General features: G+C 38.0%; 1 protein-coding gene and 1 pseudogene across 10 annotated transcripts in view; both read right to left on the reverse strand.

Annotated features, from left to right (window-relative positions):
- FARS2 (phenylalanyl-tRNA synthetase 2, mitochondrial) overlaps window positions 1–13,950 on the reverse strand; it is a 470,462-nt gene that overhangs the window by 410,298 nt on the left and 46,214 nt on the right. The window lies entirely within an intron of this gene.
- LOC102895136 lies at window positions 3,661–4,357 on the reverse strand (annotated as a pseudogene).

Raw genomic sequence — 13,950 nt, forward strand, 5'->3', positions numbered from 1 at the left:
CCTCTCTAAAGATTCACAATGGATATTTGTATTTTCTGAACCAATTTGACCTCAGAACCTATCATATGGCATTAGAACATCTTCTGGGAAGTACTAAGTTTGTATGCCTGAAATCTTCTCAATTAGTGTCTATGCTCTAGGCCACCCAAGAAAGTGGGTGAAGCATGCTGTCTGCCTCTGCTGGCCCCCAACAGCTGGGAATTTATTTCCTTGGCCCTACTTTTCCAGGTAAAAGGAGTGCTGTTTTCTCCACACATACAGCTCATTGCTGAAATATACCCCTAAAATGTACATTTTGTTATCCTTCTCAGGCCCAAATCTTTAAAGGCCTGTCCTGCCCTCTTCCTTCCTCAGCCAGCTAACTCCCACCCATCCACCAGTCAATCATCACTTCTTTTAGAAAGCCTCACCTTCCTTCTACTTTCCACCAGCCTAACCTCATCCTCCTCAGGCTGTATTAAGTGCCCATCCTCTATACTCATCTGCACCATTCAACAACTTAAAGTAAAGAGAAGCTTTATTACTCGCTTGGCACTAGGCACATAATAAATACTTGTGAAAGAATCTCCAACTAGTGTTTGCTCTTTGGAGACAAGTATACTTTACTCACCTTTCTGGCTCTTATACTATGCAAGCACATAGTAGCTACCCACAAAATACATTAGTTTGACAAATACTCCCTATACATCTTATATTCATATCCAGCTCCTAATATCCCCTCAGGAATCAAAATATGAACTATTTGGATGTTTGTTTGTACATTAATAGAAGATAATTGGGCTACAAAAAGGGGCTCTTCCAACTGAACAAGTAAATTTCAAATATACAACAGATGTTCAACATGAAGTCATCACTCCACACTGGCTCACTTGTAAGGAGTCTAACAAGAGACAGGACAGAAGCAGGAGACCACCCTGCTCTACCCACTGCCTCCTGGTTTAGATCTGGATTAGACTACTCCAAAAGCTGTAATAATATTGGAGAGACCAATTTCCATACTGAAGGGGCTATAAGGCACTATCCCTTATGCTAAATAGGGTTTCATATGCCCTTAGTGCTTCCAGCATTCTGGAAAGCTTTATTTTTCTTCCATAATTTTGAAGTAGAGTTGTCCTGCTTGTGCAGAGAAGAACTTAGGGGACTGAAGACAAATTAAATCACAGGAGCTCTGAAAAGTGGTTGGTTGTCTCATCTCTCATATGACTGAATCATCCATATAAGAAACACAGTATAACCAATCTTAAAAGGATACCAAAAAAAAAAAAAAAAGACACTACAGACCACAGACCGCAGAGCACCAGATTAAGAGGGCAAGCTTAGGACACAAACTCTGCCACTCACCAGCTCCGTGATGTCAACAAGCTACTTAACTTCCCTCAGCATTCATTTACTAATCTGCTAAATGGGTATTTGTGGCTAAAATGAATTGGAATGTTAAAGTCTCTGGACAACAGTAAATGCTATTATTATTTGTTGGTGTTAATATCATTTTACACAATCTGCTCAAGGAAGTGACAATTTTAGAGTCTCTAAGACAAGCATATATGTGAACTATTCAAATTAGCAATCACCTCCCATAGTCCATCATTAAGCAACTGAGAAGACAGTAAATTTTTTTTATTGTGTGTATTTCTATGGAACCAACTGTCCTCCCCACGAACACAGAAGACAAGAAAGGAAGAGCAGGAAAGGGGAGAAATGCTCCACAAAAATAGTTCAGTCTCTGAAGTTTCACCAGGTATGAGTAGAAGGCCGGCCTTTCCTGTTTTTCACAGGGGCTCTTGGCAATCCCATACACTTAAGCTTCATAGCTGTTTTGGCCATGTTTTTGAATGCCATGAAGGTGCCAGAAAGCTTCTTAATTTAAACCCATGGAAAGAAACCCACAGCAGTTTGTACTACATCCTCCACTGGACAAAGTCCTCTGAGCTGGCCAGACCATGCACATACAGCTGAAGGAAGATGGGTCTGCCTGAGGCTCCACTGCCATTGTTGCTATTATGGGTGCCTGGGGAGACCAGAGAGCCATGGTGGAGGTGCTGTGCTTGGGTGGTAGTCTTCGTCTTTAAGCCAATCGCTTTTCCTGGTCCTCATGCCACTGACTTTCTGTATTAGAAAACCAAGTAAAGGTGGGAATGGTAGTACTGTGCTATTTGGGTTGACAGAGACCAGGCTGTATCTCATGGGATGGGAAAGGACTGCAGTTGTGGGTGGGATTAGCTGTAAGCAGGGAATTCATGGTGATGGTGTACTCCTCCAGTTGGGATGCTTGCAGCCCTGAAGCCAATGGGTGGTCATTACTTCATCATGCTTCAGGCCCATCAATGAGTTGTCACTCTCTTCCCACTTGTAGCCCACACACAGCATAGACTCAGTCTGCCAAAGGTCCTGATAGTCAAGGAGTGGCTAGATGTAAGGTTTCAATTCCTTTCCAGGGCCCATGTTTATCCATGGCTCTCATGATTTCCTCTAAAATGCCCTTCTCACTGTGGCTGAGAATCTGAAATTTTTTAAGCAAGTTTTCACTCTCTATGGACATTTAGAAACATAGTACATTCTGAATTTCTCTCTCTAAAAGGCAAGAATCAAGAGACCATCATAAAAAAAGCATGACTCCAAGTCTCCACATATCTACCAAGGAGCCATCATAGTTATGGCTCTGAAAGAGTTCTGGGCAAAAGTACCAACTAGGAAGTGGGAGAGCGACTGCCACAGAAGGTATTCATCTTATAATGATGAACTCATTCCTAAAGCCAATGTCTGCAACACTGACATTAAGGTCAACACCAAAAAGTTCTCTGGCTTTGGGTCTCTGGTGACAGTACTACACAACAGACAATATAAGGCAGAATTTACCACAAGCCTCTTTCTCATTCATGTGGCCATGGTCTTGCAGGTACTGGGACATCTCTCCTCCACTAACATGTACCATGACCAGATAGAGTGTTTCCTATGTCTAGATCACCTCAAATAGTTTCACTATATTAGTTTACTTAAGGCCTCCAAGCTTCAGATTTCAAAGAGTTGTCTCTAGAAGCTGGAAAACTCTACCGATTATTGTTAATTACCATCAGAGCCACCTGGGTCCCAGTCATAATATACCCAGGCAACATCACCTTGGAGAAGCTGCTCTGGACAAGGATCTTGAGGAGCCAATAATTGTCAATATGGGTCTCCTCATCAGCAGAGATGGCCGTTAAGTGACCTACTAACTACTCTAACAGACCTAACTAAAAAAAATTACAATAAAAAATAGTAAAGAAAAAAAATTAGGAAAAGAAACAGGGAAAAGAAAAAAGACAAAAAAATAAAATCACGAGAAAAATAATTTGACGAATAAAACAAATAAAAAGACACAAAAAATAAAAATTAAGACAACAAAAATGGTAGAATAAAGAAAAATAAGAATGAGGACAAAATTAAGTAAAAGAATGAATAAAAATGAGAAAATTTAAAAGAAGAATAGGGGGAAAAAAGCAGAGGAAAAAACTAAAATAGACAAAAAAAAAAAAAAAAAAAAAAAGAAGAAAAAGCTAACTATGGTCGAAGTCCCTTAAGTCACCAAAAATCAGCTTCCTGGGTAACAGGACTAAAAACCCAAGACCCAGCCAGGGACTCACACCACTGCTTAAAATTCTCTAATAATGGCTGCTTATAAGGTCATAGCAAGAAATACACCAAACACAGCTGGGGGATAATCCACAGTATTTCTTCCCATAGGGCATTAGGCTGCCTTACAGAGAGCCACAGTAGAAAAGCAGAGTTCCCTTGCTTATGCTCAGTGAAAGTCTGCAGACCTTGGCAGCATACTGCAGCAGCAAGTCCTCTGAACTGGTATTCATCCATCAAGTTCATAAGGCAGCCATCCACGTTGCTAAACAGAATAAAATGAAAATTCAGTTTGTCACCTACTTGACATTGGTTTTCATGAGCTATGGTGTCTTGGGCTGCCTGAAAGGCCTCATTCTTTCCAAAGCATTTTGCTCTGTCTTCAGAGCACTTTGTTTCAGAAAGAAGCTGTTTTAGGACTGACCCATCCTCAAGTTCCCTTTGTCTTTATTATTGGTCATTGGGTGTATAAGTCCAATGACACCACAAGAGTTCCCAATGGTCTGCTTCATGAAGTATACCTGAGGACTGACTTCTCACCCTTCCAGTTCCTCAATCTGTTTTTTCCTGAAATTCTCATGCTGGGCCATGATGGAAAACAGCAGCAGCAGCGTGCAGGTAGCTGCTGGGAACAAGCCTCTTCCTCCAGCCCCAGCACGTCCACGAAAAGCCACAGGCTGGCAACCCCCTGCCGGGCTAGCATTTTGTTCAGGATCTTGGGGTTAAATTCCATCAGTTTGAGCTGCATTTTCTCAAACTGATGTAGAAACCACAACCCAGAGAAGAAACCACTTCCTTTCTTTATGTAGATATTTCTAAACTATATCATTTTCCTTCTCTCTAAAGAACTTTTAACATTTCTTGCCAGGATGATCTACTGGTGATATAGTCCCTCAATTTTTGTCTTGAGAAAGTCTTTATTTCTCTTGCAGTTTTGAGGGGTAATTTTGCTGAATACAAAACTCTAGGTTAATTTTGTTTGTTTTTCTTGCTTATATGGTTTCTGAAGAAATATCTGGTATAATTCCTACCCTGTGACTACAGGTAAGGTGTTTATTTCCTCTGGCTTTCTTCAAGAGTTTCTCTTTGTCTTTGATTTTCTGCGGCTCTAATGATATGTCCACGTGTAGATTTTTTGGAATTTGCCTGCATAGTGTTCTCAGAGCTTCCTGGATTTTCAATTTGATGTGTGTCATCAAAATTCTCAGCCACTATGAGAATATTTCAAATATTTCTTCTTCTTTCTGTTTCTTCTCCTTTTGGTATTCCCATTACCTGTATATTACAACTTTTGTAATTGGCAGTACTTAGATATTCTGTTCTAGTATTCTTCATTCTTTTATCCCTTTGCTTTTCAGTTTGGGAAATTTCTATTGGTGTATCTGCAAACTCATGGACTGTTTCCTTGGCCCAGTTCAGTCTACTGATAAGCCAAAAGACATTCTTCATTTGTTTAAGTATTTTTGATTTCTAACATAAACTTTCCAGAGTTTCCATTCCTCTCCTTGAACCCATCTGTTCTTGCATTTTGTCCACCTTTTCTATTATAGCCTTTAGCACATTAATTATATTTTAAATGGCCAGTCTTATAATTCAAAAATTTCTACTGTATCTGACTCTGTTCCTGATGCTTAATCTGTCTCTTCAAACTGTGTTTGCCTTTTAGCATGCCTTGGAATTTTCTGTTGAAAGTCAGACATATTGTGCAAAAAGAATTAAGTTAAATAGGCCTCTAGTGTAAGGTTTTCAGTTTATTTGGCTAGGAGGTAGGCTATGTTTACTGTTTGTTATAGTTGTGGTATCAGAAACTAAAATTTCCTCTAGTATCCTTGTTTATGTTGTCCCTGTTGCCTGTGACTTTCCCTTAAATAGGGTCTAAGTCTTGAAGTTCTTTTAGCTGTAATGGCTTGTTATTATCCAGGAGGCTGACTGGTGTGGTGCTATGGTGTTGGAGGAAAGGGAGCCCTCTACAGTACTATGATTAGGTCTCTGTCTTTTAGTGAGCCTGTGTCCCTAAACTGTGACTTTCACAAGTGTGTCTCAGCTTTTTCTCCCTTAGGTGAGACCAAAAGTCTAAAGGAAGCTGGAATTGAGTATTTCCCATCCCCCACGTCAGTTAGGCTCTGGTAAAACCCAAGTCTGTTCCGCTTTAGTGAAATTATTTAAGGACAGGCTTTTGTTAAGGAGAATGGAATGCTCTGGATATATATTGAAATGGTTACTTTTCCCCTCCCACTGCCAGAAACAAAAGAGGATTTTTCTGAGACTCTTGTGAGATTTCTGGAAGTAAAATTCACAAAAGCATGAACACCCCCTTAACCCAATACCGGGCCCTGGGAGTTTTTAACTCTCAAGCTTGTGTATACCAAGCCTCCGGCAAATCACCTCTTACAGTTTGACTGTTCTTACCAGCCCTGGTGGGGAGGAGTGGGAGAAAGTGGTTTCCTATTCCTAGACTTCTGCTTCTGACAAACTATGATTTGATTCTTCATATCTACTTATCTCTCCATTTTATAGGCCAGGGCAGCAGTCTCTCCTGTGACCTCAGTTCTCTGATGTACCTAAGAGTTGTTGATTTTCAGTTTAATAATTGACCTTATTTTCTTATTGTAAAGACAAGACTGTGGACTTCCAAACTCTTCACATGTCCCATTAAATTTTTTGGTTTATTAATGTCTTGTTTTGGTAGTTTTATAGTCCTGTTTATAATATTCGAACCTTCAAAAATCTGTTTATTTCAAGGGTTTTGCTTACAACATACTATCTGAAAGTACTACTTACACTCAGGAAAAATACACTCAGCACATGCAAGTGTTTAGAGAAGTAGCTAATCCCTCCTACAGTGCCACTCACCTAGATGAATCTTGAGCAGTACTTCTGATATTTAAAAATCTCTCTAGCTGTTTTGATTACAATGATCTTTTCTTTATAAATAATGTCTAAAACCAGACATCAGCCCACATGAATATAACTCCATTAGTCAGTTAAGACTGCCAGTTAAGTATCTAGATAGCCACCAGCAACCCTCTCCATAATGAAGCCCTAGCAAGATAACAGAGTGAACACCAGCATTATATGCTGCTTTATTTCTCATCCACGACTCATTTGTTGATGTCATGCGAGGTGGCAGGAGGGAAATGACTTCATTTAAATAAAGCAGTTTCCTATATGGTCTTTTATCATGGGCATTTGCCTCTGAACATGCATTTATAACCAGCCTATCATAAATGTGTTAGGTATTCTGGTGCCCTCTGTTCCCATCTTCTCCAAAAATCAATCTCTTTATAAATAAAACAAATGTTTTTCAAAATATTATGTTGCCAACAATAGATCTCAATGCTTTGTGAAATATATGTTTTATTGCTGGTATATTATTCTTTCTTTGAAGATGGGGAGAGAAATTACTTCCCTGCAAATACTTAATGCTCAGGTCTTAACTATTTTTCAGGTTGTTCACTGGTTCTTCTTTTCAGATTGTGTTTTGATAATTGCTCCTTTTTCTCACCATCAAATAAATTTCCCATCTACCTCTATGATTTCTGGCTTCAAAACTTATTCATTTACCTAGATAAATCTATAGTGAATTTCATTAAATATAATTTAGGACATCAGAATCACATTCATGTCAACAGACCAAAATGTAACACACAGGGGTGGATTTCACTACACAGGCATGGCATGCAAGGAAAGGGATAGGACAACTTTACACAAAAGCTACAGTAATTGGGAAAGGTCAGACAGCACATATGTAAAGGAAGATTTTCCTTGTCTTACATTATCTAGCATTATGTGGGGGGAAGGGGTCTTATTCTTTATTAATGTTTGTCTAAGATTCTCATAACAATATTAGTTGATTATATATTACCCAGGTAGGCCGTTCCTTATTCCAAAAGATTATTCCTGAATCCAAGTCATTTCAACAAACGTAGAAATCTTACATTACGAAAGATTCCTAAAGCATATCTTTTCACAAAGCCAAGAACCCATTAGCAAAATCATCATCGACCAAGTACTTCCACCCAGAATTTGCCAGCTTTGTCATTTAAGATTTTTGTATACTGGATTTTCTCAAAATAGAGCACAACTGAAATTTTGATACATAGATTGTACTTCTTTCTCAAAAAATTCCAGATTGCTATATAAAATCTGCCTCACACATTCTCTAAAGACTTTTCAGATAAAATATAAATTTTCAATTCAATTATAATGAAATGAAATGAGTAATGCAATCTGTATTCTCCAACTATTTCTCCTTCTTGAATAAAAGGGAGCAAAAGTTCTTTAGATGCCATGAAGCCCTGAGCCACTGGGATTTCCATGGATCACAAGTGTGGGGAGAATTCCCCTCAAGCAGATCTCTTATGCAAATAAATATATAAGATGATTAATCCTTAGAGAAAAAACATACAGACTGAGGAGGAACAAAATATAAACTGTACCTGGACCTCCTCAGCTATTTCCTGGAAGGAGAAACCATCAAGGCTGGTGACCAGCTGAAAAATGAAAACAACACATCCCTTCCCCCATACCATCCCTCCTCTCCCTACTCTCACCCACCTAAGCAAACTGGTCACTCTCCTCCACCCTACACACCCTATCCAATCCATCACAAGTTCTGCTAAATCTGTTTCAGCACTATCTCAGAGATCCATCTACCTCTTTTCATCTCTACCTCTTTCCCCTCATCAGGCCACCTTTATCTACAGGGCCCCTTAACTGGTTTCACTGCCTTCAATCTTAGCCTCCCAATTCATTTTCCCCAAACAACCAGCAAGATCTTCCAAATTTACAGGTCTGATCAAGTTACTCTACTGGTTAAAAATCCTTCAGTGACCCTCAGTACCAAAGTGTCTCTATGGATAAAATCTATATTCCTCAACAAAATAATAAGGCCTTCATAAATTGGCTTGAAGGTTCCCAAATTTTACTACACATTGAGATGTGGAAAGCTTTACAATTCCCAATGCCCCAGCATACCCCATACCAATTAAGTCACAAAAGCAAAGTATATTACTACCAGTAATTTAGAAAGTATCTGGGTAACCAGAACTAGCTAATGTCAGTCTCTCTTTTTAGCATAGCTAAAAAGGTTGAATCCGGATTGCAGCTCTCAGCAGACAGGCAACCTAGGACCTGGGTGAAGGGCTTTGTGCATATTTTGGCAAAGGGATTTGTCTGGCATATTCCTCCCAGACAAGAGGAGGATGAAATCCAACAACAAGTTCAGATGATCATTTAATAAACCATTATCTATGTGAATAACGCTAAGGTTTGTTTTTAGGGTATTGGCTATCTGTATTTTGCTGATAAATTTGCTTTGTGTGCACTCCTTCCAAATTCATACACACACACATACTCACTCACACTCCCCCATAGATTGGGTTAGAGGCCATGTCTACGTGCTCTTTGGCCATGTGCATTTCCCTTAATGTCTATGGCAGCAGTGACATTTTCTCTTTGGTGACCACACACTCCCAACAAGAAGCACCAGTCAGAAGCTCCTCAGGAAAGGGACTATGACTTCGCTGTTTAATACTGCTCTCTCCAACACTTATAGCACTTGCGCATATTAGGCACTCAATTTTTTGAGTCCAAGTTAGATCTCTTAAAATTGATAAATCAATACCTGGCACTGTAGTCTTGAAAATCTGAGAAACGGCTATTTAGGGAATAATAGCCCAGAACAGGGAACAAAAAGAAAAAGGCCCACACTTTATAGCACATCCTGGGAATAACCCTACTTTTCAAAACCCTACTCAAAGATCGCATTCACAGAAGCTATAAAAATGAGCTAAATTTTGAAGTTTTGATATTACCTTGGTTTTTCCTGCTCTAATATTTTATACTACTGTTAACTTATTTTCTAGGTTGGCAATACTGTCCTCAAATGTCAAAAAGTAAGTCCTCAGATAATAAAGACAATTCCCAGTCTACTTCCCAGAGCTGTTATGAAGCATAAAAAAAGTATAAAAAGTCTTCTGAAACATACAAAAGAAAAACTACACAAAAGTAAGCTATGAGACTTAGTATAGATTAACAGCAAGCAAAGCCCAGAAGAAATTCTTATTGAAATTTTTATACTTTAATTTCGTGGGGATAAATGAATACTATGAATGAAACTGCCATCCTTTTGAATTAAAGGAGCATTCAGAAGGATTACAGCTTCATTCATAATCTGAATTGCTTCCAGAAGATGGTCCCAAGTTATTTGCTTGTTTCTAAATTATCATTAAGTTTCAGACATGGGACACACCTAAAAAACTCATTCAAAGTCAAAGAGCTATATGTACCTAAATTTATTTTATGGATGAATATATGTGTACGCACAAAGCCCATAAACATTCACAAGATCCTATGATGCATGGAAAGTTGTTAAACTAACTTTTATCCTCCAAACAAATCAACAGTGGGTAAATTCATGAGTGGGAACAGAGTTCAGCTCCCCAAACTATGCCTCTTTGGAATATTGATTACTTAAAGCAAATTATTTTTAAGAAACGGAAGACTCAGGAAGAACCTTTAATTTTCACCCTTACTGCGTAAAAGAATTTAGATAGAGGACCTGCTCCGGGAAGGGAGCTACCATCATAGATAATTATAATATCAAATAAATGTGGTAGACAGGGAGGCACCTAGCAAAGTCTGTTTGTTGGACTCCCTTCAGTGTCTCATCGTTTCTGGGTGGCCGGGCAAGAATTACTTTATCAAACGTTTGCTTTTTTTCATCTACCTGTGAACTGCCTTAGTAAATCCAAACCACTATGCCCCTTTCTCCTTAGCTCAAGATGGCAAAAAGCCTCAGCTGAGATTTGTCCTTCAGTCTCATATTTTTATAGAACCCCGGTATGTACATACATAACTAAATTTGGTTGTTTTCTCCTGCTAATCTACTTCATGTCAATTTGAGTACACCAGCCAGAAAAACTAAGAGGGAAAAGAGGAGAAATTTTCCCCTCCCCCACAGTTTACATGGGGCTACCATGGATATACTGTATCAACATGGATTAAAAATGCACTACAGTTGTGAAAGAAGGCAGTCTCTGGTTGGCTTTTTGTCTCATTTTTGACAGATAGATCCATCATGAGCCCCTTGTTGCCATCACTTACAAACTTTTAGGTTCTCACCTATCCTCCGTGCTTAAAAAAAGGCTCATGGTCCTCTTCTTAGCTCATTAATCCACCACAGCCACAAACTGAAAAGTTCTCAATCTTAACAGAGTTTTATATTCTAAAGAGGACAGGATAAGTAAATTCAGTTGACCTGAGTCCAATACCCAATCTACAAATAAAGAAAATTTTGTAGAAATTTTTTTCTAAGTAACACTTATTGGGGGTTGTGTAGATGTGTGTATATTATAGAGAAGGAAGGAAGGAAGGAAGGAAGGAAGGAAGGAAGGAAGGAAAAGAAGAATAAATAAATGAATGAATAGTGTTCATTTTCCACTCATGGCCTACAAAATGGTTCTGTAGGTTGTCTGCAAACTTGGAAAAACTAAAAAATATTGAAGAAAGGAAGGGAAAAAAAGAAAGAGACTTGTAAACTCATACTCAGAACTCCTGCTGAGTTAAAAATGAGGCACACACACACACACACACACACACACACACACACACACACACACACACAACTCAAACTCCATCTTAGTCACTTTTCTCACTTTTCCTATAACAGTTAACAGTTTCCTGTGGTCCTTTTATGAAGGGGTGGGGGGGACCACTGTAGCGTTTATTTAATCTATCTATAAAACATTCTTTTTGATTCTTCCCACAAACAGAGTCATATACCACATCTTGCTTTTCATTTAATAACAACATGCACTGGAATTCTTACCCTGTCAGCACATTCTTTGGACAGTTACAAAATCATGCTATCATTTGTGTGTGCTGGGACTTATTTAAACAGTGTCTCACTAAGATGCTCTGTTCCCAGGTTTTTGCTATGAAAAATGACACTGAAATAAGCAACCATGCCTACATATCTTAGAAAATCTAAGTATAGATGAAGGGTAACTTTTCAATGGTGGAATTTCTGGGAGGAAGGGCACATGCATTCTATTTTGATAGTCTGTGGATCTTAAGTTTTAGTAGAGAGTTTCTCTTTGCCCAAACACTCATAAGCACTTAAAAAAATTTTTTGCCAAATCGGCCAAAAATAATGTCTCACTGACATACTTTTTATTAATTATCAATAAGGCTCCACATTTTCATTTGCTTCTTTGGTAGCATTTGTATATTTTTTTCTTAAATTATCAATTTACACATACAAAAAAAAAAAAAAAACTACTGGATTGATAAGTTTTTCCATTATATACATATCCAAATTCTTTCACAATAGAGATTGTTATTGGCAGCTGTCTCTTGGTCATATATGTTGCCAGACTGTAGTTGATTTTTTGACTACCTTTATATGGAAGTTTCTCTTTTTCTTAAAGAAAAAACCTCAAATTTTATATAATAAAATCAATCATTACTTTATGATTTTTTTTTTTAAATTTACATACTGCTTAGAGAAAGGTCTTCACCATTCCACAACTCTTAATAAATCTACTCATGTTTTCTCACGGTTTTATTTTTCCTGTTTTTATGCTTAAATTTTTGATAAATTTGAAATTTATCTGGGTATAATGAGTGAAAGAGGGATAATGCATTTTGTTTAACCTTGTTTCCCTAAACATTCAAATTACGGGAAAAATCTATTTTCTACAGTGATTTAAAAACCATATTATAATCTAACTTCAGGTCCAGTTAAGTTTATTTCTGGACATTATTTAGTTCCATTGATCTGTTTGCCTATTTCTTCTTCTGTAGCAGGAAGTTTAAATTTTCAGTTCCAATGTTTCAATAACTATAGCTTCATAATGTACTTTAACATCTAATAAGTCTAGTTGCCTCTCATTACTTATCTTTTTAAAATTTTCCAAGTTATTCTCACATTTTTATTTTTCCAGATGAATTCTGTATCATTTTGCCAAGTCACTCCCTGAACAATACAAAAATCCTATTGCTCTTTAAATTGAGAAGACATTGATTTTACAGATTAATTTACAGAGAATTGATCCCTTTCACTATTAAGTTTTCTTTTCTAAACTCCTTTTTCCATTTCCTTAACTCTTCTACCACAGCCCTCAGAGTTTTAAAGTTTTTATCATCTATGTCTTCTACATTTCTTATTTTAAGTTTATCCACAGGTATTTTATCATTTTGGTTATCATAAGAAAGTTATTTTGAAATACATTTTATTGGATAAGTAATATACAAAAACAATACAAAATTCAAAAGGTACAAAAGGATATAAATTTAAAAGGTTCTATTCCCAGACATCCAGATTTCTTCCCTGGAAATTCATTTCAAATCTGCATCAGGATGTAAATCATTTCACTTTTAAGAAATTAGTATATCATCTCTGAAACATAAAAGCTCAAGACTAAAACAAAATTCACATATTCTAGCCAAGTCTAAAAGATAACTCCCATCCCTGACAGTCAGCCTGGAGTCCTCCTTCCCCTTAAATCTTCCACATCCAATCCACCAGTAAGTCCCAAGGAGACCACCTGCAAAATATGCCTCGAATTCATCCACTTCTCCCCTAAAACAACTAGATTATAAAATCTGAGAAAACAGAGGCTCCGTTTGTTTCATGTCCCACTATTTATCTCATGCATGGCACAGTGTCTGGAACGGAATGTGAACAATGCACCACTGCTCCGTGCATAGAAAATGCTCATTGCAGCATTAGATATTGAGCCGTAGTCTCAGTTGGAGCTACTCAAAAGGGTGGTCCTCAGACGAGTGCCTGATGCCAGCCTATGGAAAAGTAAGAACAGAAAGCAGAGTTAAGAACATAAATACTTTTGGAATGATTTGGCATTGATGCCATATTCCTCTGAAAATTTGTGTTTCTCGTGATTTATAAATGCTTATTATTTATAAACATATCTATCAACAACAGATTAGAAATAAAAAATTGTGGTCCTTTACCACAGACAGGTTAAGAAGCAGGGCATGTCGACCACCATCGCCTTGAGCCTAGACTAACCTAGTAGACGTCCAACAGGAGTCGCTGCTTCCTCTCTTGCCGTGTCCTCCAATCCACTTCCAGAACGATCCTTCTAGCAAGTAACACAGAACCACATCCCTGCAGCGCTAACCCTTCAACGCTTCCCCACAGCATTCTCCAGGACCTACAAATCCCTGCATCGCTGGGCTCCTTCCTGCGTCTGTGATTTCACCCAGATCTTTCTTGTCACCATCCAGGCACCCTGTCTGTCTCTCTTCCCAGGACATATCACTCTCTTTCTATCTTAAGGTCTTTGCATAGGGTTTTCTCTCAGACAGGAATGC

This window comes from Pteropus alecto, unplaced genomic scaffold, assembly GCF_000325575.1.
Source record: "Pteropus alecto unplaced genomic scaffold, ASM32557v1 scaffold121, whole genome shotgun sequence".
In the NCBI taxonomy this organism is placed as follows: domain Eukaryota; kingdom Metazoa; phylum Chordata; class Mammalia; order Chiroptera; family Pteropodidae; genus Pteropus; species Pteropus alecto.